The following is a 13,107-nucleotide window of genomic DNA, read 5'->3' on the forward strand; positions in this document are numbered from 1 at the left end:
CATCCCACAGGTTTTTGAACTTGTGATCAGGCTTCAACAATGTAAATCACATAATCGAACCCCCTCAACCCCCTTCTGTCCCCCCTCCTTTTCTGGATTACCCTCTGAAGAGAGAAGCTGCCGAATCGATAAGGGGCACTTTCTTTACTGCGGTCCCCTGATCACTTCCAGGCCTCCTGCCCCAGAAGCCCGTCCCGCACCTCCACCCATAGCCAGGGTCAGTATTACTTCCTCTTCCTCGTCTGGATCGGGGCTTTTTCTCCCAGCTGATCTTTCATGGAACAAAGAGCGAATTCCTCTCTCTGTTTTTGTTGATTCGGGATCCGAGGGGAATTTCATGGACTCTGGACTCGCCTCGTCTCACAACATTCCTCTATTACCCGTTAGTCCTCCTATTCATCTGCTCACGCTTGATGAATCCCCTCTCTCCCCTGGTTGGGTGAAATGGCAGACTCCTCCTCTCAATCTCCATATTGGTGCCACCCACCAGTAGGTCATTCAGTTCTTTATCATCCAATCCCCTTCTCACCCAGTGGTTCTTGGTTTCCCTTGGTTACAAATGCACAATCCACGCATTTCCTAGTCGGAGAGAGAACTCACTGCCTGGGGAGCTCACTGTCTTTTGCATTGCTGCGTACTCCCCCGGAAACTTTCAGTTTCCTGTGTTTTTCACATTAATCTCTCCAAAATACCTTCTCACTACTTCGATCTACACCTGGCATTTAGTAAATGGAAGGCTCTATCCCTCCCTCTTACTGCCCTTACGATTGCCCCATACATTTAATTCCAGGAGTTCTTCCTCCCAAGGGTCATATCTTTTCCCTCTCCCGTGAAGAGACACAGGCTATGAAGAATTACATTCAGGAATCGTTAAACCACATTACCTGCCTCATCACAACTTTGCAACACATTTTTAGATTTCTTTAGTTCTAAGATTGACAACATCCGGCATCACATTCTCTCCACTACGGATATAATTTCCACACCTCCTCCCTCCTCATCCAACTTCTCTGGTTCCCGTCTCTCCAGCTTCTCTCTTCTTGACTCAGCATCCCTAAACAAACTAGTTACGCGCATGAAACCCACCACATCTATTTTAGATCCCATTCCCACCACTTTATTCCAGTCCTGTTTCTCTTCTCTCTGTCCCATTGTCCTCAATATAATACACGAATCCTTGAGAACCGGCATTGTACCAACGGTCCTCAAAACTGCTGCTATTACCCCAGTGCCAAAGAAGCCTAACATGGCTCTCGACAATCTTAACAACTTTCGCCCCATCTCCAACTTACCCTTTCTCTCTAAAATTCTAGAACGTGCTGTCACACTTCAGTTACATAACCACCTCATGACAAACAACCTTTTCGAACCCCTCCAATCTGGCTTCCGTCAACTTCACAGCACAGAAACCGCCCTAGTCAAAGTCACTAACGATCTCCTAATAGCTTCTGATTCTGGTTCTCTTTCCATACTCATCCTTCTTGATCTCAGTGCTGCCTTTGACACTGTTGACCATAACATCTTGCTTTCTCGTCTCGAGACTGTGTTTGGAGTCTCTGACACTGCCCTCAAATGGTTTAAGTCTTACCTCACTGATCGCTTTCACTTTGTCTCTCTCAATGGGTACAGGTCTGAAATCGGTCTTGTCAAGTCTGGTGTCCCCCAGGGCTCAATACTGGGCCCCTTGCTCTTCAGCATTTACATGTTCCCACTTGGTCAGCTTTTAAGATCACATGGCCTCAGCTTTCATTTTTACGCTGACGATACTCAAATATACATCCATACCAAACCTGACACTGACGTGGCTGTCTCTATTCTATCTAACTGCATCTCTGACATAAAAATTTGGATAACTCAAAACTTCCTTCATCTTAACTGTGGCAAGACTGAGGTCATGCTTATTGGTACCCCCCATCAACTTCGTAAAGCCAGTCCTGTAACCCTGTCTGTAGATGGCTCTGTACTAGAGCTTCAATCAAAATTGAAAAACCTTGGGGTTATATTCGATTCTGGCTTAACATTCGACCCACATGTACAGCATACTGTCAAAACATCTTTTTTTCACCTTAGAAATATCGCAAGACTACGCCCTATGCTATCATTAACTGTGGCTGAAAAGCTGATCAACATATTTGTATTCTCCCGAATTGACTACTGCAATGCTCTGCTCCCTGGTGTATCTAAATCTACTCTGAACAAGCTGCAGTATGTCCAAAATTCAGCAGCCAGAATCCTGACCAGGTCTAGTACAAGTGTTCACATTACTCCTATCCTCGAATCCTTGCACTGGCTTCCGGTCAAATTCCGCGTAGACTTTAAAATCCTCATGCTCACCTACAAGGCTTTACATGGCTTGGCACCTCAATACCTGTCTGAACTTTTATCGCCCTACTCCCCACCTCGCAACCTCCGCTCTTCAAATTCTGCTCTCCTTACTGTCCCCCAAGCCCGTCTACATTGTATGGGCGACAGGGCCTTCTCCTGCTATGCCCCCAAGCTCTGGAACTCTTTGCCCAAGGATATTAGAGAGTCACCTTCTCTAAACTCCTTCAAATCCAGACTCAAAACCTTCTTCTTCAGAAAAGCCTTTACTTAACTGGTTCCATTCTTCACCCCTCTGCTCTTCTTAATACCATCTTCCACGGTCTCCTCTATCTTTATTGTTGTATTGTTGTAATTATAATTGTGTCCTGTCTTGTGAAATTTTCTTATTTATTGTTTAGTCTTCTTATTTATTGTTATTGTCATCCTGTAAAGCGCTTTGAGAAGCCACCTTTAAAGGCGCTATATAAAATAAAGTTTATTATTATTATTATTATAAACTCTGGATTTATTCACCCCTCGTCCTTCTCCCATGGGTGGAATATGCACATAATTCTCTCTCCTCTTCCACAACTAAAATGTCCCCCTTCTACTGTTCCTTATTACAATGAGGACAATTCATCTGGTTGTCTACCAGGAATTTATCCCTTCGGCAACCTTCACATAAATTGGGACCCTGTCATATGGGACCTTTCCTCATCCTTTCTCAGCTCACCCCTGTCACCTATCGTTTTGCCCTTCCTCCGACTCTCAGGGTGCATCCATCCTTCCACATTTCTTTCCTGAAGCCCTACCACAGATCTCCCCTCTCCCGACCTCGACTTTCTCCTCCAATCATTGACAACCTGCCTTCTTACACAGTTAACACTCATAAAAACACAAAAGCTTGGTTTGATCTGAATGCTTTGCACCCCTTTACTGGACAAAGTGGATAGAAATGTGATCAGTATTTCTCTCTCCAGCCTCATACTCCAAATGATTGAAATGAGAAATAATATAATCACAGTCCTTTGAATACCATTACTTTGTTAAAAGATCTCTTATACTGCAGGTTCCCTTTCTCACAATGATACACATCTGTTGAAAAACCTTCTCCATCTCTCCATCAACAGGAACCACAGAGCTGCTACAGGTGAATTGAACACTGCTGGGCTGATGACAGAATCTGAATATCAATAATGTACACCTGAACATTTTTATGTCAGTTAGGAAATTATTTCAGAAATGTCTCCTAAAGCCATGTTTCTTAAATACCAATGCGGCAGTGTGCTATTAACTCAATATTGTTGTAAAAGTTTGTATTGGTAAATTTTGGATCTATTTTTACTGGAATTTAGCACTGTATTGTATGTTGTATGTGATACACATGTTTATATTCTCTTTCCTTTCTCTCCTTTGTATCTACAGAATGTTGTTTGTATTTCTGTTGTTTTGAGTGCATCACAAACAATTCCTAACAGCCCAAAGTGTTGGTAACAGTATGGTTATAACATTGACTGAATTTTACTTTTTGTTCGTTGCCCTTATTTAGTCATCTTAAAATTGTAAGCTGAGGTCCTGTTTTGTTCAGTCGAGCAGTTTGAAATGTTTTTGAGTTGTATGGAGTTCTCTGGTTCAGTTGCTGGATAGGCTTATGGGGAGAAAGTGGCTGATCTTGTTTGGATAGGGATGCTTGCTGAACAGAAAAATATACACATGCAGTCAGTTTGTCCTTGTTTCACACCCAACACAAACCTCTGTTGAGCACTGAAAATTCAGTTTTACCAAGAGTAACATTAGGTTTCACAATTGCTTCAGCACTGTTGTTTATTTCAACTTATAGTTTGCAAGTGTTATCAGAAAACTGTGCTGCATTAATGTTCCATTAAAGTTTAGAACAACTCAAGACTGAGAATTAAATAATTTAACAAATGTGACATATTTAGCATTATTAGCTGTTGCGACGAAACTACTGTTTTACTTGTGTTTTTTATGGCTTTTAAAACATTTCACTTATCTTTTCCTAGAGCCTAGCAATGGGTTAGCACAGCACTGGGTGTTTTATTAACATTTATCTATCCTCAAACTCATTTTCATCAAATACAATATTTTCCAATTTTACTGTATGTGTGTTCAGAAATTTCTAACTTTCCTGAAGTAAATATAACTGAAGTTATAGTCCAATTTATACATGAGCTATTGAATCAGTGTTGTCTCCATCTTTCACATGACAGGTTTTCCTTCTCAAATATCTCATTTTCATTTTTCTCATTTGTGACATTTGTGGATTGTCCCTTGTTTTTCAAAATTGTATCAGTTTTTGTCATGAGTTCAATCACCTGTGTATGATTCTTATTCACATTGTCAAACACATGATATCTGCCCTCACATTGCTCGATCACTTTCTTGAGTTCAGAACACTCATTAATACATTTGTCAATATTCTGACCCAGTAGTTCATCCCCCCTAGTGAAAAGGACTATAATACTCTTGGTAGCCTATTCTCCAAAGAGCTTCAGCAACTTGTCCACTGCTTCCTTATCCTCCCTGTGAAATCGGCCCAGTGGGATTACCAGGAGGAAGGCAACAGGTTCATGATCGGGACTTGTCTTTATCTCATTTATCATATCTTTATCTGTGTACAAGACACCTGGAGTATCGACTACAGTGAGTTGTCGTCCACTAATCTGTTTTTTAAATTCAGCATTTTCTTTTGTTACTGAGCAAGAGTTGGCTTCACTTTTAAATATGACATTGTGCAGGATGGTGTTTCCTGTAGCACTCTTTCCTGCTCCCAATCAATACAATCGTCAATGGGGACAGTTTCTCTGCAGAAAAAAATAATAAGTGTCACTCATTCAGAATGGAACATAAACTTTTGTAATATCATAAAGTTATGAAGAATCCAACATAGGACTTATTCTGGCTTTCCTGCTCCTTGATACAAGTGGACAGCAGCTGTTTCTTTTGGCTCACTTGATCCCCAAGTTAGTACTGAGTTTCTACAATAAATAAGTCTGTCATGATGAGGTTCAAGAGTACCTTTATGAGATGAAGAAGGAACAGTATGCATCAATAGGATAATAAGGGGAAATTATGAGAGAATATGTATGTGTACAATGTCTACACAAGATGTTCACATTTAAATAAATTCAGAGCTAATAAAAATAAAGGATTTTAACCTGACACCACAGTTAAAACACTATAATCCACTGTGTACTCCTGTTTGTACTTATACAATAGTGGGAGCTCTGGCCCAGAAAACATTGTAACAGACAAACTGTGGACATTACATTGATTTCTCTTCTGTGTCTGATGAAGGCATTCAGATTGTAGTGGTTAATTTAAATAACAGAGGAAAGCATTAAGATTTCCTGTATGGTATAATGCCTCGCAGACCCAAAAATAGAGATAATGTTGCCATCTGCACCAAAACAGAATACAACCTGGAGTTAAATCTTTCTCTATAAATTTGGATTGTACAAAGTGAATGGGAAACCTATCTCACTATTCCAAAACTGCATCCACTAACCAGGAAAGGCAGTTTTTAACCTGGGGACTCTCTACACACTCTTTCCTTGTACTGGTTTCCCAGTTAATACAATTCTCCTTGGTGTATTCCATTCCATTCAGAATGGAATTTAAACTTTTGTAATATCATAAATCTAATAAAAATCAGTTAAGTGTAGATTGTATCTTTGTATTTCTTCACGAATAGCCTGGTGCTATCTTTATCATCTCAGTCGGAGGTGAGTCTATTTTTTGGATAATGTTCTTCCCCAGGACAATGACGATATAAACCCCCACAAAGGATATACAATTCTGGCCCTCAGATGTCTAGCATAGAGACATAGCCACACCTGGACATGATCTTAGAAGTTACAGGGCATGGTCAATCACACAAAGGAAGATCCACCAATGAGTGATCTGTAGGGTGATTACCAGACCTACACATGATGGTCTCTCAGCCAATCACCAACTTGTGATGTTGCGCCATATACATATCGTAACCCAATAGTGGTTTTATTCTAATATCTAGGTCTAACATCTCCAGCATACAATTGATCAGCATTCTGTATCACAGTAGATCATTTCAGGGATATTGGCTTCTAATATTTTTCCATCTAAACTGCCAAATGACTTTAGTAACCATGTGACTGACAGGATGTTTCTCCAAGATACCAGGCCAAAAGAGTGAGTCAGTAAAGTTCAGAATTCTGCCTCAGATATTCTTCCTGAAACAGAAGAAATCTTGTGTTTTCAAACATATGGTATTTTCAACTGATCAACAAAATTAGACAATTGGATAATTCCAAGATGTCTCTTTAGCATAGATGCGAAATTGAATAGCGTACTCTCGAGTGGTCCATTTTCCCTGAAAGAGTGATGTTAATTTAGAGGCTGCCTGGAGTTCAGAATGTGAGGGGTTGAAACCAGCTCTTAGTTTGTCTTTAAATAGATCACAGTCATCTAATTTGGGCGCCCCCTGTTTTAAAATAGCAGTTGCCCAGTCCAAAGCTCTCCCTGTGAGTAGGGTGGTGATTAAAGTTACCTCTTCCGGTGCTGTGGAAAAATGTTCTCTGTACAGTTAAAAAATTAATTCACACTGCTCTACAAAACCACTACGCTTGCTCATTCTCCCATCAATTTTTTCTGGGGTCATGATAGGAGAAGAGCAAAAGGCAGAGCTTGAATGTGAATCAGCTGCAGGAGTGGCAGCAGCAGCAGCATGAGATGAAACTACAGAGTCTTTATTAACAGAAAGATTGTTCAGTTGAGCAGATAATTGTTCCATGGAGGTTTGTAAAGACACCACGAATTGAGAATGCTGATCCAAGAGCGAGAGGATTGAACTTATCGCCGCGGGACCCATATTTTTAGGGCTCAGAATTATGTTAAAAGGTAGGGTTTTATGGTGTGGATTCTATTCAGAAAGTTGAAAACATGAGTCAAGTTTCTTGAGGGAATCCTGTAGTGAAGCTGCCTAAATCGATATCCAGATTTCGTAGTAGATTAGGAGGAGCTGGTTCATACAAGGTGGTTCAGATTTCCAATTGGCACAGAGTCGAAATCCGATATCTTATGTTGGTAAGGTCCAATAAACTTACAGTAATCCAAACAGCTGTGTTCCGAAAGAGGTGGTCAAGAAGAAAGGAAAGATCCAAAACACTAATCATAGAAAAGCACAATGAAAATGGAGTAGCTTGAGCGTTGGGATGAACTCAAAATACAGAGTGTAGAGGGAAACACTGGCTGATCTTAAGTGAACCTGGAGTGAGGGTGTGGTGGAGACGCAGTCAGTAGATTGGTCAGCTAGTTAAACGAGAGGAATGGCCTCTTAAACGGGCTGAGGCTGAACTGCTGGAACACCTGGAATTCCTAACACCTGGTCTATGTGTCTGTATCTGCCCTGTGATAGGCTGGCATCTTGTCCAAGGTGTATCCTGCCTTGCGCCTGCTGCTTTTCAGAATAGCTCTATCTCCTCCACCACCCTAAATGAAATAAAGCAGTTATAAAATTGATGTGTTTAAGAATACACTTTTCTTTCATTGAAATAAGGGGGAAGGTGTGATCCAAACAATTGTACAATAAAGGACAATTGTTTGGATCATGGAATTAAAGTTTAATTCCATGCTGAAAGGTAAAGAAAAGGATTTACTTTGTGTATATGGCGCCTTCTTCAGATGTAAAGGGGAGAGGGAAAGTTGCAAAGAAATAAGGTGCTGGACAACAAAGGACAGAGCAGATTAGAACTTGTGTCCAAACTAAAGGAGAACTGGAGGAGAGTGCAGAAAGACAAAATCTGCAAATGAATGGGGAGATTTATGAAGATATTAGTCTGTCATTGAGAGAAGATCCCAGTTTAAGAATAATCATTGATGTTGATAATTGAACAACAATCAAAACCAAAATTAATATTAAACCATCTGAATTGGTCTTCACACTAAATGTGCTTTCTTCCTTTATGTTTGATCTGTAAATATGTCCAGAGGATCCCCCTCCCCATCATCTCTCAATTTTCCCCTTGTTCCCGTCTTTTCCTTTTCATTCATTTTCTGCTACTTCTTGACTTATGCGGTATGTGCTGCTCATATCATTCTTTGACACCTCAATGGAGAGTAAACTAAAACTTGTTAGTCTAAATGCAAATCACCAAGTCAATACCTTTTTCTGCAAGGAAGCATGGTGCTCATAGCACTATATTAGGGGGTAGAATGATTGATATACAATTCCAACAATTGAATAAGGAAGAGGCTGTGATTAGGTTTAAGATTGCATTTAGTGGCCAGGCCAATGAGTGTATGTGTGTCCATCCTTCACCTGTGTTTTTTTCTCCCCAGAAAACTTCATCTTCAAACTTCTCCAACTCTGGTTGAACAAAGTATTTATGCTTTTCACTGTAACAACATAAAGATGATTTAAATTAAACAACCTATAATGAAGATTACAAAGGAGCAAGTAAAGGTATCAGATTCAGATATGTCAAATTCTTGGCAGGTGACTGCAAAGTTCTGTACTCAAGTTTCTTTGTTAAATAGCTACACATGAAGGTTTCATTACATTTCTTTTTTTTTGTCTGCAGCAACCTTGGGATCACTGTTTGTTTTATGCTGTTGTCCCTGCAATTTCAAGTACAGAATTCTAGCAATGCCACTGCTGACAGCTGCTTCAATGTCAGAAAATGGGCCATTAGAATAACTGGTTTCTGAGTCAATTTACAAGGTAAAGACACCTTAGCAATGATTTGAGAGGGGGACAGTGAAGATTCATAAATGTTTATTGTTTTATAAAAATATATAATATTATTATTTAATTAATTAATGGTATAATTCATATTTTAAGTAATTTTGTTGCAAGATGTTACAATGTGCTTTAAATCCAACATGTATATGATATTTTTAGCAATCAAAATAAAAAAATAAATTATGTTTTCTAATTACTATTTATACAAAATTACTAATTACTAAATTCTGTATACTGTATATAATTTAAAAACATGTTTGTGTTACTGTCATGCCCTGTACTCCTAGAGGGCGCTCTTATTCTTAACTGATTCTTATGGAAGACCGTTTCCGCCAGGGAGTAAAAAAAAACATGTTAGGGAGTAAAAAAAAAAACGCGCTGTGGTATTCTCTCAGATGCAGTGCAGTTAAAAAAATATCTCTGATACTGTTCCTAAATTAATATCGTTTATGACCATCAGACACTTTATGGTCCTTTTTTTTTTTCCAATGGATTGAACAGGGAAAGACATTTCATGATGTATTTTTCACTGATGAAACAACAGTGGCTCTGGAACAGTTTTCAACCATGTCGTTTTATAAAAAGATATGTGCACAAGCAAAACCCAAAACATCCACCGAAAGTTAGCCTATTCTACTCTGAGACAAGTAGAGGGGGTGGAAATTGCCTGCAGTCATTTAATTAGTATTTAAATTTACACTGATTCCCTTGCGAAGATCTGGACATAATATTCGTGCATGGTCCAAAAAATGGCATAAAAATGACAAAGTGAAGGCTGTGAAAACATTCAAAATGTACTTTATACACAAAGGAAGTGTTCTCACAACTCAAGGAAGTTTAGTGAAAATGCTACAGGCATGCCAAAATTGGTTTTGAACTTCAAGCTAACTTCACCCCGGTACCTGTCCCCAAACACCCTGCCCCCACTACACAAAGCACTGAAATCTTTAGATTAGATGATCAGGTGTTTCGCAGACATATGCATAGTCCATAATTCAGGCTTTATGAACTCACACCTGGGATTAGATTAATTAGGGTTATTAATTATTAGAGTTATTATTGCTATTGTCTGAGTCTCTGTGTCTACATTGTTTGTAAACAAACTGGTTTCACAGGTATTTTCATTCCCCCGTAAATTTCAAAAGTCACAAGATTTTGAAACACGAGGGCGGCATAGCGGTTGGCTCTGGCTTTCCCATCTATGCCGATGCACTGCAAGTCCCAGTTACCCCCATTTTGATTTAAATCGCAAACGCATGTTTAATTAAATGTCTTTATTGATTCACAATCTGACAAATGCAAAGTAAATCATTATCTCTGTCTTCCAAGTATCTTTTTCTTGGGATCTTGGGATTAAACGTGGAAAGATTAGATTGTAATCGTTTTTTTAAATACATTTTAGAAAAGTGTAATCTATACTAAAAGCCTGTATTTATTTAATACCACTTTATGGTTATATTAATAGAGAGAAGAATTCAAGTTGATATTCTTTAGACTTGTAATTATTTTAAACTGTATTACAGCATCATACACATTAAACAAGGCGGTATATTTTATAAAAGCAAGATTGTACAGTTGGACAGTATAAAGCAGGTATGATTTTAATGTTTGTTATCGCTATTCTCTAACATTCCAATGTTAATGTGACACTGCAGATATTATTAATAACCTTTTAAATCTGAAGGGACATCAAAAGAGATCCTCATTGTACAGCTTCCTGCTACTGCAGCGATTCAGAGGGAATGTCACTTCTTCTCCTTCTCTGTCCTGTCTTTCATTTCCGGTTCTTTGCTGTCCTTCCGGTGTTGCTCTCTCCCTCTGGGACTATATATTTCCGGGTCTTGCACTCCGCCCTCTCTCAGCATTGATGTTCGGATGTCCTGAGACCCGCCTAGCACCAGGTCTCCCCACGTCCGCTACCTGAGGGCATAGGTTTCTATACGGCACTCCTGAACTCTTTGCACTTTTGAGCCTGGGCCTTTTTCCCGTTCCGCCGCTACGCATAGGGTCATTTTCTGCTCTCCTGCCTCTCCACGGTTAGTCCCATTTTCAGACATCCGTGACAGGGAAAGACGGTGACGTCACCACGCAGGCGAGTAGACACCCTCTAATGTCTGGCGTATGCGTTAAATATATTTAGATCTTTGAATTAATATCGTTATTGATTTCTTTATCCTCACAGCATTGTTCAATAACACTGTTCTTGTGTCTAATTTTTAGTTAAGCAGGATTTGAGCTACAGACCATAAAAAAACAGGATTCACTTTTTTCACATATTAATGATAATGATATCAGTATCAGTTTGAAACTGTCCATTGTTATTAATAAATGACTTAGATTCAAACATGTTGTGACATTTAGAAATATAAAACAGTCAATAGAGTGTCCATAATATTGCTATTTTAGTTCTTCAAAGAAAACTCATGATGATAGCTGGATTTGAATACCCAACCTCTCGCTTATAAGGCTGGCACTTAAACCATCACACCACTGACAGAATCACATGACAAGCACTGAAACAGCCGTACACATGTCAATAGATATGTGTACACATATCAATAGATATGTGTATATACTACTGTTTGTGTTACAGTACATGAATATAATTATATCGTTATTAATTTCTTTAGATACGTGATTCCATATTATATTCCCTATTAATCAAATTCTAAAAGTATTATTTTGTTTACTCTGGTATCGAGCGTATTCGCAGAAAAGCTTAAAACTATCACTTTTCTCTCAAAGTACTGTATATAAACGTACAGTAACGTGGTCAGAAGGAGCACGTAAAATAACCACGCATAAGACTTTGATGCTTAAAATTATTAGGGAGAAATGGAATACTGGTGTGTATTTTTTCTTTAAACTACCAATACCAGCGATATCCAGTTTACGTACTGTACTTTCATGTAGTTTCCACTTGTGTCTTCAGGTTCATGCAGGATGTTGAGCTACAGCTCAAAAATATCATGAGCACACACAAAACAAATTAATTTGTAATTGAAAAGAGTAATTAAAAAAATGTAAAATACTCTCATTGTAAGTCAATCATAGCTGTGAAAAAAAACAAGTTAGAAATACATTTGTCTAATTCAAAACAAACGTGGCACAGTAAAGTATTCTACTTTAAGGGTATAAGCAACACTAGTTATAAAGAAACAATGTTGAAGTATTTGTGTTTTAAGTGTAATAATCACCAATATCTGATTATGTTGCAAAATAAACCTATATTAGCAAACACTGGACTTCATGTAGAAGGAGAGACAAAAAAAAGCCTCAGTCCTGTCAGACTCAACCAGCTCGCTCTCACACACCGGCGGTTTGAGCACTTCTCTTTCTTCTAATTTGTTTTCTATTTGACACATGGGAAATGAGGATGTGGTATCCTAGGAAACAATGGAGAAACACATGGAGAGGGTTTTTGTTATTTAACATTTACTTTATTTAAAAGGACACTACACAAATGCACATCTAACACTTTCCTGATTAATAAAAATCAGTAACTTAAGTAGAACTCAAGATGCACTGCTACATAAACATGTTTATTGTTAACCAAGTTGTTCTTTTGCTGCAGAGACCAATGCCGGGACTTACACATTAATCCATCCATCCATCATTCTGTGTGTTAGTACTCCATGCGGTCTCTGTAGACCAGCAAATTTCTCCTAAACAATAGCTACATCCACTATGTCCCTCTTGGATACATGGCCAACTCAGATGGTGCCCAGCCTGGGCACTCTTAGTTCAGTACTGTAAAATATTAATATCATCACAATCCTTTGTTTTATATAATTGTTTTTAACTGTAACCAATACACAGCAGTTTTATAGTGTACACTTATCAGGAAGCTTGATGAGATCTGCACACATTGTTCACTGATTAATATCAGCTCAATGATACAGAATGTTAAATAATTATGTAAAACTCCACGTTGGTATAATCAGCATGTCCCCAGCATACAGTACAACAATATGTGCATAAAACCTTTTGTGGGTGAGCCTTGTCCAATCTGTCTATAAATTATAGACATTGAAGTACAGAAATTAGGAATGCTGAATGAG

The 13,107-nt window shown here is 38.7% G+C and overlaps 1 protein-coding gene across 48 annotated transcripts in view; it reads right to left on the reverse strand.

The window, feature by feature from the left end:
* LOC148647083 (NACHT, LRR and PYD domains-containing protein 3-like) overlaps positions 1 to 13,107 on the reverse strand; it is a 1,669,284-nt gene that overhangs the window by 498,229 nt on the left and 1,157,948 nt on the right. The window lies entirely within an intron of this gene.

Source organism: Lepisosteus platostomus, chromosome 16 (genome assembly GCF_059453375.1).
Source record: "Lepisosteus platostomus isolate fLepPlt1 chromosome 16, fLepPlt1.hap1, whole genome shotgun sequence".
Lineage (NCBI taxonomy): Eukaryota > Metazoa > Chordata > Actinopteri > Semionotiformes > Lepisosteidae > Lepisosteus > Lepisosteus platostomus.